The 13020-nt window shown below is 35.4% G+C and overlaps 1 non-coding gene across 1 annotated transcript; it reads left to right on the plus strand.

Annotated features, from left to right (window-relative positions):
- The first annotated feature begins 1201 nt into the window (after positions 1–1201).
- LOC126015360 (U6 spliceosomal RNA) lies at positions 1202–1306 on the plus strand. The gene has a single exon (XR_007498228.1). It is a non-coding gene; the product is annotated as a U6 spliceosomal RNA (small nuclear RNA).
- Positions 1307–13020: the final 11714 nt, after the last annotated feature.

A 13020-nucleotide genomic window follows, 5' to 3' on the forward strand; every position in this document is an offset into this window, starting at 1 on the left:
AATCCGGTGAGACACAGATCTGTCAGCAAATGTTGATGCAGGAAATAATCCACACAGTGAAAAGGTACAAGAACAGGTTCAGAAAATTTAGAATTCAAGCAATAAATTCAACCACCCAAGCTTTCTGCTCCTAGAAAGAAAATTGCTCAGTGAAAGAAGATCAGAAATGAGCTTCTGCTTTCTTCAGACCCCTGCTTTTATCTACAAGAATTAGGGAACAACCTAGGGTGGGAGAAAAATACCAAAGTAATTCACATCCTATGATTCTAAGAATATGGCATATGCCTCTAAAGATAAACTTTGGCAATATTTGTCATAGGCACAGCGAAAGTTGGGAAAACATAAAGAAAAACTTTTTGGCCTAAAAACAGGGTATCCAACCCAAGAAGCATCCTACCTTAGGGCCATCTTTAGTCTCCAGGCACACTAATTTATCTAACTCCATAGTCAGTCTCCAAGGTCCCAGGAAAGGTTCTCCTTTCTGGAAAGTGGCTTTGAGCCTCTCATCCGCTTTAGGAGTGTCCTGTTAAAAGGGGTGTGTCTCATCCCTCCTCAGGGTTGGGAGAGACTCCAATTTTCAGAACTTTTTCTAGATATTGAGAGGATAGAAAAGACTGACCAGTTTTTGAAGATCAGGGTTTGTACTTGTACCATTCCTGATATAGATGCAGAAAACTGTGCTGGATCCAAAATTCAGGGATTAAAAGCTGATGTCCAAATCAAGTCATCAAGGCAAATGTACAGAGTGGAAGGCCCCCTGTAGCAAAAAAAAGTTATTGAGTCCTCATTACTAATAGGTAATAACTCCTCTTGGTTTCTAATATTTTCTGATTTTAATGTGCCTATGCAAAAGAAATGGTGCCATAGAATACTATTGTGGCAATTTGTAAATGGAGAAAGCTCTGCTGGACAGGATCTAGACTAAGAAAATCTGTCACTCATACTATTGGCATTTTTACTACCTGAAGCTTAGTACTAAGGCAGATATCAATTAAATACAACAACTTCCTCACTTCATTAATATCTAAATATATATGAAATACTTTTCCATCATTTATATCTTCCTTTCTGATATTCTTCATTTTGTTATCAGATTTTAGGTTTGCTTTTATTTTGTAATTACTTTTCTTCTCAAATATAAACTTATATGTAAACATTATTTGTTTTCTGAAGTGTATATTATTAATTATTTAAAAGTTTGTGCTCACTTCTTCAGCAATATACTAAAATTGGAATGATACAGGAAAGATTAGCATGGCCCCTGTGCAAGAATAACAGGCAAATGTGTGAAGCGTTCCATATTCCCCCCCCCAAAAAAAAACAAAACAAAGAAAAAGTCTATCCAAGTTACTAAAACTAGCAAGAATTTATATTTTTAAATAAAAGAGTAAGAACCTATTATATATGGCACCTTTTTATTTAATAATTCTTATACGGACACTTTGTTTCTATATTTCATCACTTATTTTTGTTGACATGTAACTGAAATTACACTGTGATATCTCACAACTATAAGATTCTTCCTTGCTTTTCCAGTATTTTCTGCAAAGACTCCTAGCCTTCATAAAACTTCAGTATGACATCTCCAGGGACACTCGCCATCCATCTCTATACTCTGAACTTCCAGAAGTGCGGTCAGCCACTCCCACCATGCTGATTTTTCCCACCATATCTGCATAAAAAGCCAATATCATAAATTCATTTTAATATTGAAAGAGATAAACTATCAGTAAAAACTCATGGACTGGGAATGTTGCATTGGTGGTAGGATGGGTGTTGGAGTATGGGATGTTAGAAATTAATAGTTTGTTAAACAACTCTGAAAACCACAGTGCTAAAACAAAGAAATATATTTTAAAAATAATAGACTTTGGGGCCAGAGTGATAGCACAAAAGTAGGGCATTTTCCTTGCACACAGACAACCTTGGATGGACCTGGGTTTAATCTCCAGCATCCATATGGTCCCCGGATCTTGCCAAGAGCAATGTCTAAGAACAGAGCCAGGAGTATCCCTTGAGTGCCACTTGGTGTGGCCCAAAACCACCATAATAATAATAACAATAACAATAAACCATATCAAAATATAAGAAATAGCATATATGAAATAAAATGTGTATAAAAGGGAAGATTAAGACACTGTTCATAAGAATATAAATTTTAAGTCTCTGTGAAAAGTAGCATGGAGGTTCCTCACAAAAAGCTATAAATATAACTACCATATGACCTAGTGATGAAGCTTATAATTATCTAAAGTACTTGAAAACTTAGAAGCACTGATTCACAATACCCAAGACATGTAAACACTTAAGTAACCAAGGAAGGAATTTTTCTAAATATGCAATATCTTACCATAAAATGATAAAAATATTTACCAAAGAAAATATGTTACTCTAATAATTGTTCACAAAGGTAATGAGGAATTAATGAAAACTATTATAGTAACATGGATTTTCATATAGATATATCAGAAACTAATAATACTTTAAGATTAAGTGAAAATAGAACCTCAGATATATGAAATATTTACTGTCAGTAGACACAAAATAAATTAGGTGAAAAATATTGAATAGAAAGGAGAAATACTCGCAGACATCTTTGTTGTTAAAGATCTATATTCTTACAGATATCATCATTATTTTTAATTCTCATCACATACCTGTGTCACTTAGCTTCTAGAAAGATCAAATATATCATTAGAGAAATAAGTACATCTTCCATGTCCAGAGGATTTAATCATTTGTTTAAATGACTTGTTTAAATGCTAAATATATGAACCATTTTACCAGAAGGTTAAAAAAAAGCTTTTAAGTCTTAACTAAACTAAAATTATTTAGCATGTCCTGACAGTTTATTCCTTTCAAAACTCACTCAAAAGTAATTTATTTTAGTTTTAAATATGGAATTGATCATCCAGATTATTTTTTGTCACTCAAATAGCTGAGCTATCTTTAACTATGCACTTGACATTGGTGCCACCTGGAGACAGCATTCAGATACATTTAGTGGTATTTTATGCTTTATTTTGACATTTGTTTTATTTATAAGTTCTTTTTACATTTTTAACATCAAATGAATAAGTATATTTTAAAATGAAAATACTTCAAATTGTGAGGAAATAGAAATTTAGGTCAGAGTACATTGCAACTAAGGTATGATTGAAGTCACACACTTTCAGCTTAGTCTTGATCTCTAAGTCTACACTTTCCATACACTTAGTTGAGAAAATAAAGATGATTTAGGGCTAAAGAAGACTTGAGAAAATGTAAAAATATTCCATACTCATTTAATGGAAGATTAAATATCATCAAAATGACCATCTTCCCTAAACCACCATAGAGTCAATGCATCCCTATTCAAATTTAGACAAAATTTCCAAGGACTTAGAACAATCAATTATAAAGTTTATATTGAACAACAACATGCCTAGGATAGCCAAATTAATACTGAAGAAACAAGGAACTGGGAGGCATGTCATTACTTAATTTAAAGCTCTACTACAAAGCGATAATTATTCAAACAGCATGATATTGGAACAAAGATCTTCAGACAAATGAGTCAGAATGGAATATCCAGTTAAAAATACCCAAGTATGTGGTCAAAGATATTAAATTGAACAAAGACAGTCTCTTCATCAAATGGTGTTGGAACAATTGGATAACTATCTGTGAGAAATTATTCATCTATATATCATATCTTACACAAAGTAAATTCAAAATGTTTTAAAGATCTTGAGATTAGACCTGAACCCATAAAGTGCAATGAGAAAAACATAGGCAGAACACTCCAAAACTTAGACCTCAAAGAAGTCTTCAATGATAGGATGTCAATAGGAAAAGCTATAGCATCAACCCTAAATAAATGAGAATATATCAAACAAAAAGTTTTCTGCATGGCAAAAGAAACATGAGCTAAAATTAGAAGTCAGGTAACTGGGAGAATATATTTGCACTCAACATATCAGATAAATGGTTGATATCTAGGATGTACAAAGTACTCACAAAGATTAAGACCACAAATCCAAAACTCTATCAAATAATGGAGAGAGGAAATGAACAGGCAATTCTTTAACAAAGACCAACAGATGGTCAACAGACACATGAAAAAATGTTCATCACTTATAATTAGGGAAATCCAAATAAAGACAACAATGAGATATCATCTTACACAAATGAGGATGACACATATCAAAAATACTGAAAACAATCTTTTGTAGAGGATGTAGTGAGAAAGGAACTCTTCATTGCTGGTGAGAATTCTGTCAGGTTTTTAGCTGGCAAGCAAGATATTGATCCTCAGTGTCTGTCTATGTGTATGCGTGAGTGTATGTGTTGGCCATCTCAATGTCTGTCCGATGTCCATCTGTCTATATTGTATATAGTTTCCCAATTTTATATATAACCTTTCCTCACCCCTGTACTTACCACTTTATAAATCCTTTTCTATCTCTTCATTCTCTTTCCCACAGCCTGTTATTTCTCCCAATTTGTTTTTACCTGCAGTTCTTAACTCCTCAGGAACTGGACTTTTGGCCAATTCAAACAGATGCCAAATAGCTTCAAAAGGAGAAAAGACAGATTCCCAGACTACCTTGCCTCAGTCCGAGAAGAAGCTGCTAGCACCCAGCTGCTGATTTGTCTCAGCAGTCCCTTTTCTCCCACCTCCCTTCTCTGTGGACAATTGCTTACTAACATATTTAATTTTTGAGAAACACCAGCTTGAGAACATATCTGGATCTGTGATTTCTGGAAGCCAATTTTTAGACTTCACACCATGACGCAGGCTGAAGCTGTGCTCCAGATATTATCTCCCACCTATACTATTTAAAAAGGAAGACTTCCTCTGGTATATTCCTAGGAGTGGTATAGTTGGATCGTATGAAAGCTCAATTTCCAGTTTGTGAAGGAATCTCCATATCGCTTTTCATAAAGGTTGTACTAGATGTCATTCCCACCAGCAGTGAAAAAGAATTCCTTTCTTTCCACATACCCGCCAGCATTGCTTGTTTTCCTTTTTTGTGATGTGTGCCAATCTCAGTGGCGTGAAGTGGTACCTCATAGTAGTTTTGGTTTGTATCTCCCTGACGATTAGTGATGTTGAGCATCTTTTCATGTGCCTTTTGGCCATTTGCCTTTCTTCTTTTTCACAGTGTCTGTTCATTTCTTCTCCCCATTTTTTTGATGAGGTTAGATTTTTTTTTCTTGTATCATTCTGTCAGTATCTTGTAAATTTTGGATATTAGTCCTTTATCTGATGAGTATTGGGTGACTAATTTCTCCCACTCAGTGGGTGGCCTTTGTATTCTGGGCACTATCTCCTTTGAGATGCAGAAGCTTCTCAGCTTAATATAGTCCCATCTGTTTATCTCTGCTTGCACTTGTTTGGGGAGTGCTGTCTCCTCCTTAAAGATGCCTTTAGTCTCAATGTCCTGGAGTGTTTCACCTACATGTTGTTCTATATACCTTATAATTTCAGATCTGATATCAAGGTCTTTAAATAAAGATAAATATAAAAAATAAAAAGGAAGACTTAAAGCGGATATGCATATTTCCTTACTATATTTCTTTAGATGTATTTCCTTAATAGGTATAATTATTATAGTCTATTTCTTTATGTAGATGTAGTTTTCCCATTTCTTTTTTAAAATATATTTAGCAGGAAATTCTAGTAGATAAATTTCTTTTAGATTCTGAGATCATGTTAGAATCAGATTATAGGGATTGTTTAGCTTGTTGTTTTTACTCTCATATTCACCAGTAGTATCATGTGGCATTGTTTCTTTTTTGCATAGACATTAAAATGGGGGAAATCTTTTATATAGGAAATAAGTTCTTATCTAAGAGGAATAGGAACTCTACATTTTATAGATTAAGTGGGGCCTTTTTCTCTGAACAATTGTCATAGTTACTTGGTTTAGGTTTTAGATGATTGGACAATGGACATTTACCTCATAACTTTGGATCTGATCTATAAGACCAGTACAGTTTTCTGCAACAAGACAGGAATTGAACTTTTACTGGAGCAGGCTGTAATGCTACTCTGATACTAACTTGCTCCAGAGTGGACTCATATAATATCCTGATGTCTTGAAAACAGCAACAACTTGCTTTCAGTGCACAGTTACCTGCCTTGCCACCTAAAGGTGAGATAAACCCAGAAGACACACTGTGACACTTTGACTTCTACATAGGATGTGAAAAAAAAAAACAAAAACAAAAAAACACCAGGATATCTAACTACAGGAACCTGATTTTGACAACCAGGATTGAGAAGAATTTTTAGTGGGACCACAAAGAAAGACAACTTAGTATGCTCAGAGCCTGTCTTTGCTCTTATGGCAGGATGCTCATGGGTAGGATTTCCCTCATTTTAGGCCAAATGTTTTTTTTTCTATTTTTTCAACTTTTCCTGTGCATATAAAAAAAAAAAACTGCCACACACACCCCTTTTTTTTCTTTTATTTTTCTCTCTTTTTACTTTTTTTCATTCTTTTTTTTTTTTTTTTTTTTTTGGTTTTTGGGCCACACCCAGTAACACTCAGGGGTTACTCCTGGCTATGCGCTCAGAAGTTGCTCCTGGCTTGGGGGACCATATGGGACACCGGGGGATCGAACCGTGGTCCGTCCTAGGCTAGCGCAGGCAAGGCAGGCACCTTACCTTTAGCGCCACCGCCCGGCCCCACTTTTTTTCATTCTTATCTTTTAAATTGGGGCTCCAACTTTTTCATAGAACCTTGAGACACGGATTACTTTGTTTACCACATATTTCTGAATTTTTTAATAAAACTAAAAAGCAAAGAAACAAGGAAGTCTGGGCATCAGGGGCCAAGTGGTCTCAGATTCTTTGGTGGAGAAAACATAAGGACAGAACTAAATATCCAAGCCAAAGTCAATTACAATAAATCAAGAGATCTAAACTTTAACATTCTAAACTTAGATGGGCCTGTTATACTAACGGGCCCAGGGACAATGGTTAGTTGTAGAGGATACACTCTGGGCTCACTGATGCAGAGTGGTTGACATTGATTTTGGGAATGGCCCTAACTCACTGTATATCTGAAATTCAACCCTAAAGACTTTGTAAATCACAGTGATATCAATAAAATAAAATTTATAAAATAAAATAAAAGTATAGAGTGTAAGTAAATAGTTATGATATAAGGCATTTTCCCTGTCTTTTGCTTAGAATCTAATAAATTTAAAATATAGACAAAATCCCCATTATTTTCTGAATTAGTAAGTGAAGGAGTGATTGAGTCCATTGTTATTTCTGAACAATAAACTTGTACATATAAACAAAATTATTGATAGTAAAAAATCATACTATTTCTGACAACAAAATATTATAAAATGGATATAAATAACTATGTTTTAAAATCTTTATGCTATATTGTAAATTCTTTTAATAATTCCCTGTTGGGAGAGATATTACAATAGAAAGAATTCTTGCCTTGTATATGGCCTGCCTAGGTTTGACCTTTAGCACTCTATTGGTACCATGCCTTACCAGGATAGATTTCTGAGCACATAAGAGGTGTAAGCCCTAAACACAGCTGAATGTGTTTCCTCATAAAAATAATTGCATTTATTAAATTTTGCTGACCTCAATTTTCTGTACTAGATTCTATCAATGAAAATAACTGGGTAAGATTTAAAAGTAAGGTAGAAAGAAGAAACCTATTTATAGTTACAGAAGGATGTATGGGCAAAATTCTTGAATCATCTCCTTTAGTGTTTCAGTCTTGTAAGTAGCTAAGATAATCTGGATGATGCTTCTTAGTGATGGTTCCATTGGCTCTGCAGACTAAAATAATCTGAGGGATATAATGGGGGCATGAAATTTATAGTAAATTCTAGGAATTATCTTCAAATCTTTATGTTGTGATTGAGAATTGAGTTTTACTTGTTTGCCACATATATTGTTATATAAATCTCAGATTTCAAGAAATGAAATATTTCATACTTATATTTAAACTGTTGATTCTTTTCTAAGCAGCTCTCCCAAGGTATATCAAGTTTTGTAGAAAAAGAGATATGGTTTCTAAAACTAAAATTATATCAAACTTAAATATCCTTCTTGTACAGTAAGTCATAGAATTTAAGTAAAAGTTAATAGGTGCTTAGAACAAATAAAAATATAGCTCGTAATATTTTGAATATGTAGTACTAATTATTTTTCCCTGGATGAAACTTCACATCCATCTGAAACTCCCCAGCCTACCCATTAAAATTAAATACCTTTCTTGTCATGCTTAAGTATTAAATATATATTGAAATAAGTATATCTTCTTCATTGTCTTGATTCATTAAATTCCTACTCAATATTGAACATTTTAAAGATTAATTTCTTTAAAAATTCTTCTACTACAGTCTGGTATTTTAGGAAAGATTTTGTAGAAGAACAATTTGGCTGACTGGCTTATTTTCCTGTTTATAATAGGTGTCAGATAATCTATTTTCCTTCTAGGGTAGGAAGTACAATATGGCAAAAATGTGGCTAAACAGAATCTGTCATTAGTTTCTTATAAATACTACTGGTCAAGAATGGTTTTTACATTTTTTCACAAGTATTTTTTTTATTTAAACACCATGGTCACAAGTTTGTTCATACTATTACTACTACATTATTTTTCTTAAGATAAAGTCTTTCATGATTAAATTACATTCTCCAGTGTACATTCTCAGCTACAATGTCTCCAGTCACCCTCTAACTCTCCATGAGGCCCGCTTTCCTTCCATCCACACTCCCTTCCCTGTCTCTGGTGCAGTCAGTTTACCTCTCTCTTTTCTTCTTTTTTCTTTTTTTTGCACGGCTTCCACTACTGTTAATCAAGAGATGTCATGAATCTCCCTTTCATATTAGATACTATCCTACTCTAACTGCACTCTGTTTTTGTAACAAGTTTACTACTATGTACTAGTCCTCCTAATCCTCATTTCTATTGTCACTGGATATCATCCCCATGCTATTTTTTACTTATATCCCACAGAAGAATTTTATTTTATATTTATCCCCCTGACACATTGAAATAATTATTATACTCTCCATGTCCATCCACATATAAGAAAATTTTATGACATTATGTTCCTAACAACTCCATAGTGTTCCATTGTGTAGATATAGCACAGTTTCTTTAGACATACATCTGTTGTCAGGCACCTGCATTATTTCCATATTCTGGCTATTGTAATGCTGCAATGAACATAGGAGTCAAAAGTCATTTTTGTATTGTGTTTTTGTGTTCCTATGTAATATCCCTAGAAATGGTATTTCTGGATCATAAGGAATCCCAACTTTTAGTTCTTAAGGAATATACATATTTTTTTCCAGAAAAGAATAGTAACTAAGATATATAAGGTACTTATATAATCTTAAAACTTAACAAGAAACTTAAACAAAACTTAACAAGAAGAAAATTAAACCCCATCAAAAAATGGGAAGAAGAAATGAACAGACATTTTCTCAAAGAAGAAATACAGAAGGCCAAAAGGCACATGACAAAATGCTCCACAGGACTAATCCTCAGGAATATACAAATCAAAACATCAATGAAGTTTCATTTCACATAACAGAATAGTACACAGCACAAAGAACAACCAGTGCTGGCATGAATGTATGGATAAAGAGATTCTCATTCACTACTTGTTAAAATACCATTTATAAGCAGAGCCCCAGGCTCCAAAACAAGGACCTGGAGAGATGCTGGTCTGAAAGCAAAAGTTGATGAAGGAAATAATCCACACAGTGAAAAGGTACAAGAACAGATTCAGGAAACTCAGCACTCAATCAAGAAATCTCACACACTAGTCTTTATGCTCCTAAAAAGGAAAGCAGCTTAGTGGATGAAGACTAAAGAATGAGTGCCTGGCTTCCTCAGACCCATGACTTTATTGACAATAACCAGGCCACACCCTAGAGTGAGAGAGGATGCCAAGTAGGGGAATGATCCAATAATCCTATTACTTGATACACCTTAGGGTAAAGTATTAATATTTATTAGAGTGGGAGCAGTTATCCAACATCTCCCCCTAATTGACTTCATAGAAAAACAAAATAATTCACAATCCATGGTTCTAAGATTAGAGCAGATGCCTCTAAAGATAAAAGTCAATACACAAAAGACAGTAGCGTTTCTATATACAAACAATGAAGTTGAGGAGAGAGAGATTAAAAATACAATCCCATTTAAGATAGTACCAAAAAATATCAAGTATCTAGGAATCAACCTTACAAGAGAAGTGAAAGACCTATACCAGGGAAACTTCAAAACACTTCAGAAAGAAATTGAAGACGATCTAAAGAAATGGAAGAACATCCCATGCTCATGGATAGGTAGAGTTAACATAGTCAAAATGACTATCTTACCCAAACTTCTATATAGATTTAATGCAATCCCTATCCAAATCCAGACACAATTCTTTAAAGAAATAGAACAATCAATCAATCACAAAATTCATCTGGAACCACAAAAGACCCAGGATAGCCAAACACATACTGATAAACAAAAATCTGGGAGGCATCTCCTTACCTAACTTGAAACTATACTATAAAGCCATAGTAATTAAAACAGCATGGTACTGGAACAGAGACAGGACCTCAGACCAGTGGATCAGAACAGAATTCCCAGACATAAACCCCCAGATATACAGCCAACTAATATTTGATAAAAGAGGCAAGAACCTGAAATGGAACAAAGAAAGCCTATTCAACAAATGGTGTTGGTACAACTGGAAGACCACATGTACGAAAGTGAAAATCTACCCATATCTCACTCCTTATACAAAAGTCAACTCAAAATGGATCAAAGACCTTGAAATCAGACCTGAATCTATAAAGTTTATCGAGAATAAAACAGGCAGAACACTCGAAGACCTATATATCAAAAGGGTCTTTGAGAATGGAGCACCAATGGCAAGAACGTTAGCATCAAATATAAACAAATGGGACTACATCAAACTAAAAAGCTTCTGCATGGCAAAAGAAACCCTACTTAATGCAAGAAGACAGCTAACAGAATGAGAAAAAATCTTTTCACTTGATATATCAGATAAAGGGCTGATATCTAGAACATACAAAGCACTCAGAAAGCTGAGCCCCTCAAAACCAAATAAAGCCATAAAAAAATGGGGAGATGAAATGAATAGACACTTCTCTGAGGAAGACAGAAGGATGACCAACAAACACATGAAAACATGCTCACCTTCACTCATCATCAGGGAGATCAAATCAAGACAACAATGAGATACCACCTCACACCAGTGAGGTTGGCTCACATCAAAAATAATGGAAACAACCTTTTTTGGCGAGGATGCGGTATGAAAGGAACTCTCATCCACTGCTGGTGGGAATGCCCCCTAGTCCAACATCTATGGAGAAAAGTCTGAAGAGTGCTCAAAGAACTCAGAATTGAGCTGCCATTTGACCCAGCAATTGCTCTCCTAGGCATATACCCCCAAGATGGAAGGACATTCATTCCAAAATACGTATGCACCCCACTATTTATTGCAGCACTCAGTATAATAGCCAAATCTTGGAACCAACCTCGATGTCCAACAATAGATGAATGGATCATTAAGATGTGGTATATATATACAATGGAATATTACATGGCAGTCAGAAATGATACAATCACAGACTTTGCAGCAACGTGGATGGACCTAGATCATGTTATATTAAACGAAGTAAGTCAGAAGACAAAAGAAAAACACAGAATGGTAGCACTATTCTGAAACACCTAGAACACATATTTTATACCCAACTAATACCTAACAATCAAATAACAGGGTTTAATAGGGTAGAAACTCCGAGCACTGTAATAGTCAACACATACGTGGGAGCAGTGTCCAAAATACATGAAAAAGGAACAATGCAAACTCTTGACTACACATTATACCACAAAGAAAACAACAACAACAGAAACAGCAGCATAGAGAGAACAGGTATGTAATCAGACTTCTACAAAAAAGGCCCACAATAATCACTTAGAGTTCGTATACAGGAACACAAGTATAGAACACCAAGGGAAATCACAGACTGCAATGGCAACATACCATAACACTACCTTTTAATGCCTTTATCTTACTATATCTTAAATAACCTCTCAGCTTTTCTGTCCACAGGCGCCCTTGGATACAAAGGGCGGACAAACTAAGGTGGCAACTCGGGATACCACACGGGATACCATACCTTGCATGCACTACGAGATGGCCACAAGAAAACTCTTTAACATATACTTTATCTCTAGGTAATACCTTCATTTAGGAATTGAAGCACGTGACCAGTCAGACCACCGAAGCAGTACCTGAGACGTACAGAATTAAACTACAGGCTCTATTCTTCGAACACTTTCAATCAAACCAGCATTCCTTTGCTATTCCCTCCTCTCTTCTCACTACTTTTTTTTTTCTATTCTGCTCATTACTTTTTTACCTTTCTCTTTCCCTTTTCTCTCTAAGGTGTTTTCTCTTTTCTCTCCCTTCATACCCTTCCCATATACCTTCCCCTTTCTCCCCTCCGGAAATCCAACTATCCCTTCACCCCTCAATCCCATCCAGATCTCCCACCATATTAAAACTCTTCACCCTCAGTCTTTATTCTATTAGGCATCAAGATCGACCTCCTACCCAGCGAACCAGTACCCAGCACCCAAGCGAGGGGACACCCAGATAAACCCACACCTCGTCTCCTGCAAGAAAAGACAGCCAACTCCCCTGTGGACTCATGCTGCAAGGCCCTCCCTACCAACTCCCCCTAACGCGGACTGTTCCTTGAAACCGGACCTAGGTCCAAAAGTATCCCCAAGGTAAGAACTCTTCCAAGACCTCCCTGCTGCAATTTTTTACCAATCTGAAGAAGGTCAGGGGGTGGGTTAGGAAGATGTCTGGGAACCCACACACCACAAGAAAAACCCAAAAGACAATGGGAAAAACTGTACATCCAACATAGGCATAAAACCTGTAATACACCACCTCTTTACCTGCTCTCCCCCAAATGTAAGGTAGTCCTCTGCTCCACTTTGGTCC

The sequence above is a fragment of the Suncus etruscus genome, chromosome 7 (genome assembly GCF_024139225.1).
Source record: "Suncus etruscus isolate mSunEtr1 chromosome 7, mSunEtr1.pri.cur, whole genome shotgun sequence".
Taxonomy (NCBI): domain Eukaryota; kingdom Metazoa; phylum Chordata; class Mammalia; order Eulipotyphla; family Soricidae; genus Suncus; species Suncus etruscus.